This window comes from Lepus europaeus, chromosome Y (assembly GCF_033115175.1).
Source record: "Lepus europaeus isolate LE1 chromosome Y, mLepTim1.pri, whole genome shotgun sequence".
NCBI classification, from domain to species: domain Eukaryota; kingdom Metazoa; phylum Chordata; class Mammalia; order Lagomorpha; family Leporidae; genus Lepus; species Lepus europaeus.
In genome coordinates this window covers 19,720,731-19,733,748 of record NC_084851.1, presented here as the reverse complement: position 1 = coordinate 19,733,748, position 13,018 = coordinate 19,720,731, and the positions used below count along the sequence as shown (strand labels likewise).

General features: G+C 39.1%; 1 pseudogene; it reads left to right on the top strand.

The window, feature by feature from the left end:
- Positions 1–1,831: 1,831 nt before the first annotated feature.
- Positions 1,832–9,763, top strand: LOC133754137 (DNA-directed DNA/RNA polymerase mu-like; annotated as a pseudogene).
- The last annotated feature ends 3,255 nt before the right edge of the window (positions 9,764–13,018 follow it).

Here is a 13,018-nt window from a genome sequence, read left to right as displayed (position 1 = left end):
TGTAGTGGGATGACATAGCTGACAGGAGGAACTATGCTAGAAATGAGAATGAGCCAGCTCAGTCTCATGAAAACAGAGTCGTGTCATGCCACAGCAGAGTGAGCAGAAGGGACTGAAGAAGTGAATTATAGTTATGACGGGGAGAAAATACTGGGAATTATAATGAGAAGCAAAATATGCTCTTCTTTGTTACTTTGTAATTATTCATTTGTTAAGCTCATATGCAGGTCTGATGTGGTTATTAAATGTGACTTCATTTTTAAAAAAAATTATTAAAATTTTTAATGAAAATCTTAGCTGAATTTAATGTTCTCCCCAAATAAACTTAAGAAATGTCAGTGTCTTACATAGTGTCTCAATAAAAATAAAGCAGAAATACTGTGTGCCTTTATAGTCATAAAACATCAATCTTTAAGAATAACTCAAAATACAAGAATTTATATTACAATGTATAAAAATTACTAATTTATTAATTTCATATTTGAATTGCAATTTTTGTGAATACCTCTTTATGTGTACATATTTTAGTATATAAAATGATATTCTAGCATACTTTTTGATAGCCATTTATCTGAATAGAAGTTAGTTATAACATTATTTCTACCATTATGATTAAATATTGCATTATGAAACTTTAGTGTTTTTTCTATTCTTTGAGAGAACTCTAATGAATTTCTAATGAATTATCAAAGCAGATTGGTCTTTCAAAAAGGTGTATTTTGGGCAAGAAAATGTAGTGTCTTTTTACCCAGAATGGCAACATCCAAAATTGCCCTAAAAACATTTAAACTCCATTTCTTCACGGAGACCTATAAAGCACTTGAAAAAATATTTAAACAAATCTTAATTTATCTGCTTCACTTCATCTTTAATGTTTTCCAAGAAATTTCCTATCATTTGTGTTTATTCTCAATAGGCTTGCTATTTTCTAAATGATGACAGGAAACATTTTCAAACTACATTTATCTAATTTGTAGGTCTTCAATATCAAATTTTGCAATGAAATGTCTCTTTTCTACCTCCTACCACTCTTGCTGGACAGTTTTTTAAACATTTTCCCTAACTGATTTTTCTTATCTTGATGTCTCATATTAGAAATTTTCTCAAAATTTAATGGTATTCCAGATCAAAACTTAACTTAATTTTCTGACATGAGAAAGAACGGAGGAGCTGCCAAAACATTCTGTTTCCAGCTTTATAATGTACTTCAGGTTTTGAATCAAACTATTTTCTGGACTGAAATTGCAACATTTGAGAAGCCAATAGATTCTTACTATAATTTATACCCTCTGTTACCATACTAAGCTTATTCATTTCTTTCTTTTGTTTTCTTTTCTTTTTTTTTCTTTTTGACAGGCAGAGTGGACAGTGAGAGAGAGAGACAGAGAGAAAGGACTTCCTTTGCTGTTGGTTCACCCTCCAATGGCTGCCACAGCCGGCTCATCGCACTGATCTGAAGCCATGAACCAGGTGCTTCTCCTGGTCTCCCATAGGGTGCAGGGCCCAACGACTTGGGCCATTCTCCACTGCACTCCCAGGCCACAGCTGAGAGCTGGCCTGGAAGAGGAACAACCGGGATAGAATCTGGCACCCCAACCGGGACTAGAACCTGGTGTGCCGGCGCCGCTAGGCGGAGGATTAGCTTGTTGAGCCTCGGTGCTGGCCAGCTTATTCATTTCTGCATTGAGACTTTGGTAAAAATTCCTTTTATTTTTTATTCAGTAATTAGATCATCCACTTTGTTTTCTAGATCAGAAAGAAAATAGAGGTGCGTGCCCCTTCTTCCGCCCGGCTTCCTTCTGGCTTCTGCCCGGCTTCTTCCGTGGCCTGGATGCTCCTGAAGCGGCGCCAAGCGTGGGGAGCATAACCCAGCAGTACAGCCGCCGCCTGCGCACCGGCCTCCCTGGGTTTCCCCGATGTCGTCATTAATCTGGTGGAGCCGCGCATGGGTCGCAGTCGCCGGGCCTTCCTCACACGCCTGGTGCTGTTGAAAGGTTTCCGGGTCCTGGATGCCTGCAGCTTGGAGGTGACCCACGTGGTGATGGAGCAGGCTTCAGCCGAGGAGGCGAAGGGCTGGCGGGAGTGCAGGGCAGCGGCTGTGCCCCCAGGCTGCCCCGGCCCGGCTCTGCTGGACAATGGTTGGTTAGAGAGCATGGCCACAGGGCAGCCCGTCCCCGTGGAGCCCAGGCACTGCCTGGAGGTGGCTGAGCCGGAGGAAGAGCCCCCAAGGCTGGGGAGGGTGCCCATGTATGCCTGCCAGCGGCCCACGCCCCTCCCTCACCACAACACCGCTCTCTTGGAGTCCCTGGAGACGCTGGCGGAAGCAGCCGGCTTGGAAGGCAGCGAGGGCCGCCTCCTGTCTTTCCACAGAGCGTGCTCCACGCCCTGCCCTGCCCTGCCCTGTCACAGCGCCGAGCCAGCTGCAGGGGCTGCCCCACTTCCGAGAATATTCTTCCAGGGTGGTCCAGGAGCTGCTGGAGCACAGGGTGTGTGAGGAGGTGGAGTGGGTGCAGAGCTCAGAGAGGTTCCGGACCATGAAGCTCTTCACCCAGATGTTTGGGGTAGGGGTGAGGACTGCTGACCGCGGTACCAAGAGGGCTAAAAAAAAAAAAAAAAAAAAAAGAAAATAGATTTAAAATCAGAAAGTACTATAAAAGCCAAACAAAAATTTTCCTTTCCATATATAAAATACATATATATGCTAGCAGGTTTTTTCTTTTATTTTCCTCCATAATATATTATCAATACTGCAATCATAATAGTTGTGCTCAATAAAATGCTAATTAAATAAAACCCATTCCCTTTATTACATAGGATACTGTACAAGACAGATCTTCTCTCAGAAATGCAGTCTGTACAATTGCAGAGCACAAAAACTAGTCAGAAATATTAACAATTATTTATAAATCAGAGTATCATCAAAATACAAAAAAGAGACAAACATTTTTTGAAAAAGTGGCTGAATACAAATAAGTGATATTTAAAATACTGTTTTGAAGAGTTTTAAAATTTATTCTATATTCCTAAATATCTATGTTTATTATGTTTTACATGATCTATAACATAAAACTGTAGTTTTTCTTTGGTTGCTCCTATAAAAATAATCAAAATTCAAATAACACAAACATGCACTGATTTCTGTTTCTAAAATCACAATTGGCAACATGTATGGCCGGTTTCTAAAGTCATGAAAGCATAGTTTTGCTGCAGCTGTTAAATTCCCAAAGAAACTGTCTAGAACAGAGGGATGTGTACCTCAGGGATAAAGAGAGGCACAGAGAATTTAGGGAAACTTACTAGGGACAAGGTCTTCAGCCTACTGAAGTTCCAGATCTGAATCTTTGCTTCTTGAAATGTTGCCAGCTGTCACCAGGACCCACCCATTTTGAAAGCAGGGAAGGCCATCACTCAGAAGTGAAGACCCAACATAGGCACTGATTATTGGTGGCTGCTGGTCTTCCGTGCGCGTGCGCAGTGACTGCCTTCTGCAGGTGCGCGTGCACTTCCGTTTAACCTCTTTGCTTGGCTACAGTCACTGTGAGTTAAGACTGTGGGAACAGGAAGGCTGTGTGCTGGGACGTTGAGGCCAGGGCTTGCTCCTCTCCTGGGCTTGCCTCAAGTTTCCTATGCTGGGAAAAGCTACTAGAAGGATCAGCCATGAAGGAGGTCTTACCTCCCCATTGAAGGGGGCGAGTGTCTCTTGAGCTCCTCCGCCGAGTGAGAGATGGGGAATGGGATAAAACCACAGCCCAGGTACCTCTTCCCGACAAGGACAAGGCTGCCAGCGAGAGTGAGGAAGTCTGAGGGCAGCAGCTCCACTGCTCAGGAACAGTGGCCGAGGCCGCCCTCCTGTGACCAGGAACACTGGCACCCAGTTCCCACAGGCCCTCCTCCCCTGAGAGGGAGAAGCACCCAGGCCGCCTTTCAGAGCAGCAGAAGCAAAGCCTAAACCTCAGTCGGTGTCCAAGTTAATCATAATCCCCTCTATGGAACATGTTATTGACAGATGTAAGTGATTGAACAAAATTGATTGTTGAGCCAGCGCCGTGGCTTAACAGGCTAATTCTCCACCTAGCAGCGCCGGCATACCGGGTTCTAGTCCCTGTTGGGGCACCGGATTCTTTCCCGGTTGCCCCTCTTCCAGGCCAGCTCTCTGCTATGGCCAGGGAAGGCAGTGGAGGATGACCCAAGTCCTTGGGCCCTGAACCCGCACGAGAGATCAGGAGAAGCACCTGGCTCCTGGCTTCGGATCAGCGTGGTGTGCAAGCCGCAGCAGCCATTGGAGGGAAATAAAATATTTTTTAAAAAATTGATTGTTTCCCATAGTTTATTTTTAATATCTCTGTTTCATTTTATATACTGTATACATTGTGGGGAATTCATGTGGAGAGAAATAACTTAAGGTTCTCACTTCAGTGTCCAGAACTTAGGGTCCAGGACTTGTTTTTGAGTAAGGATTCAGTGAAGAACAGACAAAAATTAAAATGTTTAAATAAAACAAAACATTAAAAACGTGAAATAGAATTTAAAATGGGTAGGGTAAAGTCAAAAATTAAAATGGGTAAAATACTCTCTTTACATAGAATGTGTTTGTAATGCAATTTGTAAAGTGATTTTTTCCTAGTGATAGTTTCTATGTAACTTAAAGGGCAATGGGGATTAAATTAGAAAGAGAGTGAATAATATTAAGGAACAAAAAAATCATGCCACTCATGCTAACTCAACATATAATCAAATTTACATTAAGCTTTCTAAGTTACAGATAGTGTTTTATAGAAATAAACCAAGTTTAATATTTTTAAAATTCATTTTCGATTCGCAAGGCAGAGATAGAGAGACCAAGATATATCGCCCACCTTCTGGTGCACTACCCAAATGCCTGCAACATCCAGTTATGAACTAGGCCAAAGCCAGAAGCCAAGAGCTCAATCTGAGTCCCCCACAGCAGTGGCAGGGATTCCAGTACTTGAACCACAATCTATCATTCAGGAAACAGAAAACAGAAGTGGACCCAGGATTTGAACCCAGGTGTTCTAATATGGGGTACAATTATACCAAGTCTTAGTCACTAAGACAAATGCCCACCCCTAAAGATATTTTCAATAAAAACAAGATTTATTGGTACTGAAAACTATTATTTGTAAAATATTTAAGTTCATTGCAGGACATTCCATGAAATTATTATTATTAAGCAGTATGGCTTTGTTAAATTCACTTTAATTCCAACAACAGAATTCTATGACTTTCATAACATATTATGGATCTTATAAAGGATGGCCAACTGACTTCCCTAAACAAACACATTATAAAGTCAAAGTGATATATTGCAAGAGAGTAAGGTAGGGGTGAGTGTGGTACAGTGAACTAAGCCATCACTTGAGATACCCACAATAGTATTTGAGTGCTGACATATGTCCTGGCAACCCGGCATCCAATCCGACTTTCTGCCAGCACACCCTGAAAAGCAGTAGATGGTGGATCATTTGGGTTTCTGCTTACCCACGTGACACGTGAGTCACAGATAGACTCTCTAGCTCATGGTCCTTGCTCCTGGCTGTGATTTTTCCAGCCCTGACAGTTCTTGAAATTTAGGGAGTATGACAGTAGCAAGAAGATTTATCTCTCTATTTCTTTTCTTTGTCTTTCTCTGCTTTTCAAGTAGTTGGAAATAAACAAGTAGTCTTTTTCAAAACATCAAAAATACATGTTTAAAATATAAAAGGAAAATGAAAAAAACTTTGTCTTGCAAAGAGATTTAGTGTGAAAGTGTGATTAAAACACAAGAAATTGGTTCTATTAACAAGTACTTGTGGCTTTCCTCATAAAAATAATTAGTACTTCTGTACATTTAAGAATATAATACAAAAATGCAAGTATTTTTAAAGTTACAACTAGAATAATTTTAATTACAATAATAATTGACTAGAATAATCACTCAGTCACCTGAAATAACCTGAGAGGATTTTGAGTGGCCTTATTCTAAAACTTCAATATTGCTAAATGAACAACTTGGAATTCATTGTAAACATAAGACTGGTGCAAGAATATAAGACATTCTTACATATGCTATAATTTAAGAATATCTGCATGTACTGCTTAGCAGTGCACATCAAGCACTGTCATAATGCTTTCTCAGAAATAGCCTTTATATTTAAATTGAATAAAAAATGCATATAAGGTAATGCTCAGCCAAGGAGTTAATATAATTCCCAGGGTACCTTTCTTCAGTGTGAGTGTCATTCCTAGTCTTTTTTTGTTGATTCTGCTCTCTCCCATGTCTTTACCTAAGTTCAGGTTAATACTATGTATCCCAATATTATTGTAGTAATCTTTGAACTGTGTTCCTTGCAACCTTACATTCTGAAATCTTTTTAAGACTTTCAGAAATTGTTATTTTTTTTCTTTGACAGGCAGAGTGGAAAGTGAGAGAGAAAGACTGAGAGAAAGGTCTGCCTTTGCTGTTGGTTCACCCTCCAATGGCCACCGCAGCCAGCGCGCTGTGGCCGGTGCACCACGCTGATCTGAAGGCAGGAGCCAGGTGCTTCCCCCTTGTCTCCCATGGGGGGTGCAGGGCCCAAGCACTTGGGCCATCCTCCATTGCACTCCAGGGCCACAGCAGAGAGCTGGACTGGAAGAGGGGCAACCAGAACAGAATCCGGAGCCCTGACCGGGACTAGAACCCAGTGTGCCAGCACTGCAAGGTGGAGGATTAGCCTAGTGAGACACGGAGCTGGCCAGATATTCTTTTATATTTACAAAAGTTTAGACATGATGATGTTACCCCCAGGTTAAAACCCAACTATGAGGGCCAGCATGTGGCACAGCAGATTAAGCTACTGCTTGTGATGCTGACACTTCATATTAGAGTGCCTGTTCAGGTCACCATTGTTCTGCTTCCAACACAGCCCCCTGCTTATGTACTTGAAAAGGCAGAGAATGATGGACCGAATAGCTGGGCCCCTACCATCCATGTAGGAGACTCAGATGGATTCCCAGGCTAATGGCTTTTGCTGATCTCAGCTCTGACAATTGAGGTCCTTTGGGGAATGAACCAATAGATTAATGATCCCTTTGTTGTCTCTCCCTCACTTTGTCATTCTACCTTCCAAAAAATAAAATTAAAAAGCTTTAAAAAGGCCGGTGCTGTGGCTAACTAGGCTAATCCTCCACCTGTGGCGCCGGCATACCGGGTTCTAAGTCTCAGTTGGTGCACCGGATTCTGTCCCGGTTGCCCCTCTTCCAGGCCAGCTCTCTGCTGTGGCCCGGGAAAGCAGTGGAGGATGGTCCAAGTGCTTGGGCCCTGCACTCGCATGGGAGACCAGGAGAGGAACCTGGCTCCTGGCTTCAAATCAGTGCAGTGCAGCAGCCGTGGCGGCCATTGGAGGGTGAACCAATGGAAAAGGAAGACCTTTCTCTCTCTCTCACTGTCCACTCTTCCTGTCAAAAAATTAAAAAAAAATAATTAATTAATTAAAGAAAAAGCTTTAAAAAAACCAACTTGTCATTGCTATAATATATATAACTAGGAATATATCCCTTTATTTGAGATTTTAAAATTTGTTACAATGCGATTATTCATAGTAATTTTATGATTCTTTCTACTTCTGTGGTATCAGCTATAATATCTCCTTCTATACCTGTAATTTTATGATTTTTCTCTATTTTTTAATCTATCTAAAGTTTATATATTATCTTCTTTAAAAACTGCTTTTGGTTTTGTTGTTCTTTTATAGTTTTTTTTCTAGTTTCAATTTTACTTATATTTTGACTTTTATTACATCTCACCTCATTTCTGTGTAGGCTTTTTCTTGTTTTACTAAGTTCTAGGGATACATGCTTCAGTCATTTATTTGAAATCTTTCTAACTCTTTAATATAAGTACTTATTGTTACAAACTTTCCTCTTAGTATTGCCTTGGCGGTATCCCACAGGATTTGATATGATTCGTTTTCATTGTGTTTTTTTTCAAGAGCATTTTATATCTTTTTAAATTCATTCAGGGACTCTGGCCATTCAGTAGCATGCTGCTTAATTTGTAAATATTCTATTGTTCTTATTGATTTCTAGTTGTATTCCTCTGTGGTCTGAGAAGCTACATGGAATTATTTCACTCTTTTAAATTTTAGTAAGACTTGATTTGAGTCTTAAAATGTGAATTGATAGTAAAAAAAATCCTCCCTGTACTGATGAAAAGATGTGTATTCTGCAGCTGTCAGATAAAACCATATCCAGTTACTTCTGTAACTACATCTGTAACTGATCCATTTGCTCAGTATGGTTAATCTTTTTCAATATCTTTATTGAATTTCTGTTTGGTTTATCTATCCATTGATAACAGTATGGCATTGAAGTTGCCCACTATTACTGTATTGGAGTCCATTGTTCCCTTTAGTTCTAATGATAGTTATTATATGTCCCTTCATGGTGTTGTGCTAGGTGAATAGATGTCAATGATTGCTATAACCTCTTGGGACTTAAACCTTTTTATCAGTATAAAATGTGCTTCTTAGTCTCTTTCTATAATTTGTGACAATATAAGTTTCTTGTTTGATATGTTATTTTGATTTAATATGCTATTTTAATTTAATATGGGTATTGCTATTCTCACTCACTTTTGGTTTCCATTTGCCTGGTATATTGACTTCCAGGCTTTCACTTTTCATCTATCTGTTTCTTTACTTGTGAAGTTAGTTTCATGTAGTCAGTATATAGTTGGGTATTTTTAATTTTAATCCACTAAGCCAACCAGTACGTATTTGACTAGAGAATTGAATCCATTTACACTCAAATTTAGTATGTTTTGATAAGAACTACCAATTGTCATTAAGCCAATTGGTTGCTGTTGGTATCAGCACTGTTGGTGAATTTGGTAGTGTTATGTGTCTCTATCGTTTACTTCTAATATAGGACCCCCTTCAGATTTTCTTATAAGCCTCATCTAGTGGTGTAGAATTCTGTTATTGTATGTCTACAAAATAGTTTATTTTGCCTCCATTTATAAAGGATAGCTTTCCTGGATATAATATTCATGGTTCATTTTTTTTCTTTTCAAATATTGAATATATCACCCCAATCTCTTATGGTCTCTATGGTTTCTATTGACAAACTTGCTTCTTTTCCTTTATATTAAACATGAAAAGCATGTCACTTTCCATTACTATATTTGGGATTCTCTCCTTTTCTTTTGTGTTTCATAGTTTGATTAAAGTGTGTTCTGGACTTTTTTTTTTTTTGCAGTGGGGTGGACTACATTGGGTCTTTTAGCTGCCTGACTCTAGATGACCATGAAAGTCTTAGGAAGAATTCAAATAATTTTTTTCAGCAAGTAAATATTGCTTTATTGCTTATGCTGTATTTTCCAATGAATATGCCCCTTTTAAAATAAGACACAGGAAAATACTTCCATGCAAGTTCTGTATTATTTTGAAGTCTCTATTTGTTGAAAAATTAACTTATACTGCAGGACAGGAGATATTTAGAAAATCACATGATCTGTTTGCCTAAACATAATTCCTGACATATTTTTTCAGTTTGACAATGCAATATGTACAATGGTACAATTAAAGAGTTACCAAACCCAATGTGTTCATCATGATACCATCACAACTGCAATATTTGCATTATAATAACACTGCTGGACTACAGAAACATGAATCAACTATACACATATTAACAATCCTCAGATATTAACTATGTAAAATCTAGTACTGTGTTCTGTTTCAATAAAGGTAAGATATTTGGGAGCGGCAAGATGGCGGAATAGGCAGGGAGCACACAATTATTCCGGGGGAGAGACAGTTTAATATAAGTGGAGATACTGCAGGGTCAAGGAAGAGTAGGGGAAGAAACAGCAGCGGAAACTCTTCCAGAACTAGTGATTCACAGTGGACCTGCGTGGAGAGCGTGGGAGCCCAAGTTCGGGACACCAGCGGCAGACTCAACACACCAGCGCTGGTAATGCGGTGAGCTGAACCTCAATAGCCCAAGAAACCAGCGGGCAAGCGGAAAGAGGAGGCTAAGGGAACGAGGCTTGAAACTCCATGGGGAAAAATTCACCAGGCTAACTAGAAGAGAGAGAGGAAAAAAATAAAAAAAGTGACCGACACGGACACAAGTTTCTCTCTCTCCGCTCACCTCTCAAAGGCGAGCAAGACAGAGCAGGTACCATTTTGGACATATGTCATACGCAGGGCGACCTCAGGTCTGCTCCAGCCCTGAGCCTAGCAGAAAAACCTGACTCTGGGGGGAGGGGTGAAATAACAGGAGATTAGCATCTAACTTGTCAACCCAGTGGGAGACTGCAGGAGAATTGGAGCCCACACTGAGGGCAGCAGATTCCCTGTGTGGTCCTTGGGAAAGAGCTTCCGATCTCTGGCTCCTATGGGTATATCATTTGCCTGCTAACTACCTCCAATTACGTTCAGCTGTGCAGAATTACTTCCCTTTTGAATCAAAAAAAGAAAGAGAGATTTACCAAGCCTAACCTGGGAGTGTCATCTTTGACACACCCTCAACCCTGAGGAACCAAACACAGCTCTCAGTCCACACTCATCTCAAGCCTCTAAGGCTCCACTGAAAGCAGACAGTCCACTTAATATAGAGCCATAGTGTAACAAGAAAAAACACCACAGTGAAGAAACCAAATATCTCCAACATGCCAAACAACAAATGCAAACACCGAGGTAACAAGAACAAGGAAGACACTATGACGCCCCCAAATGAAAAAGACACGCCAATTCAAGATTATGAAGGTGATGAAATAGAAGAAATGCAAGAAGCAGATCTCAAAACATTGATAAGAACATTAAGAAGTTCTCAAAAACAAATTCTTGAACTACAGAATTCCTTAATGGACAAGATAGAAAATCTCTCTCATGAAAATGAAATATTAAGGAGGAATCAAAATGAAATGAAACAACTAGTGGAACAAGAAACTGGGATAGTGACAAGAAATCATAATGAAATGAAGAATTCAATAGATCAAATGACAAACACATTAGAGAGCCTTAAAAACAGAATGGGCGAAGCAGAAGAGAGAATATCAGACTTAGAAGACAGAGAACAGGAAAGAAAACAGGCAAACCAAAGAAAAGAAGAAGAAATTAGAAATCTAAAAAATATTGTCAGGAATCTACAGGATACTATTAAAAAACCCAACATTCGGGTTCTAGGAGTTCCTGAAGGCATGGAGAGGGAGAAAGGATTCGAAGGCATTTTCAGTGACATACTAGCAGAAAATTTCCCAGGTTTGGAGAAGCACAGAGGCATCTTAGTACAGGATGCTTATAGAACCCCTAATAAACATGACCAAAAGAGATCCTCACCACGACATGTTGTAATCAAACTCACCACAATGAAACATAAAGAAAAGATCCTAAAATGTGCAAGAGAGAAACGTCAGATTACTCTTAGAGGATCTCCAATTAGACTCACAGCAAACTTCTCATCAGAAACCCTACAAGCTAGAAGGGAATGGTGAGACATAGCCCAGGTACTAAGAGAGAAAAATTGCCAGCCCAGAATACTATATCCTGCAAAGCTCTCATTTGTGAATGAAGGTGAAATTAAGACTTTTCATAGCAAACAGAAACTGAAAGAATTTGTCGCCACTCATCCTGCCCCGCAAAAGATGCTTAAAGATGTGTTACACACAGAAACACAGAAACATGGTCACCAATATGAAAGAAGGTAAAGGAAGGAAACCTCACAGCAAAAGATCACAGGAAGCTCAATTTCTCTTTGACATAGAATTAAACTCTGATGCTCTGTTAAAGCAAAGTGTTAAAGTAATCTATTATGTTCTCTTGATGTCTGTTAAATTCTAATTGTTCAAAAACAGCTGCATTTTTATTAAGAGCTATGGGTTATTTAAATATGTGCTTATTTTCAAAGATTTGAATAATCACCTTGTAACAATGATCAAATTTGGTCTATGTGATGTCATGATTTTAAGAAATCTTATTTCAACCAGATATTTTGGATTTTGAGCCTTCTTGGCATTCTTGACAGGCCTTCAAAAAATCAAAGTTTCAAACAATCTGGACTCTAAAATTTCCAGTAAATCTTGGACTTTGGTTTTTCCAGTTTGGGGCCAACTGAAAAAATCAAAGGACCTATGTCTCTCATCTTATAGAGACACCAACTAATCAGTCTATTTGGATTGTATTAGAAGTACTGTCAAGATGTGATGTGGTACCAGAGTTTAAGTTTCTATAATGGAAAATGCTATTAATACAAATGTTTGAGAATTAAAAAGTCTAATGATCTTGTGTTACTAGACATGATAGTTATCTTAATGAGAAAGCCCCAGAGGCAAAACGGTTACATACTTGTAAAATCCTACAGGTGCTTTCAAAAATAATGTGAAGTAAGCAAGTGCCTCTTATTGGTTGATGAGTTTATAATTTTGAACATGGCGACTTAAAGTATTTTGTCATCCATAGTTATATATGATGTGTTGCTCATAAAACTCAAGCCTTGTTGGTTCTGTGTTTAGCTGTCCTCCTATATGTTCCTATGGACTTTTTCTGGCCACTTTTATTGTATTCAGTACTTTGGGATGGCTCTGTAAACAGATGAAGCCAATAATGTATTAAGAGTACCAACTGAGAAAAAGTATGGTTAACTGAGGTTACTAAAAACAAAAAGCAATTCAAATCAATTGGCAATCTACAAAAAGAGTTAAAGATTTTAAAAGCTATTACTAAAAATGCTATATTGGTTTATTATGTTATGTTATATGTGTGTACATATTGTATGTCCACATGGGGAAATTTTATTAAGAGTTTTATTTTAAATGGCTTATAGATAAGATTGTCCATAAATTTAAGCTGCTAAAATCAATCAAAGATATATTTTAATTTGTGTGACCTGAATCTGTGTATCATATGTTTTAAACGTGTTGGTAGAAAGAAACTAAAAACATTTTAGATGGTTGTGCTTAAGTTTACTGGCTAAACAAACTACACTATGTTAGATATTTAAGAGGTGTTTTAAAATACATGATTCTTAAAATGTA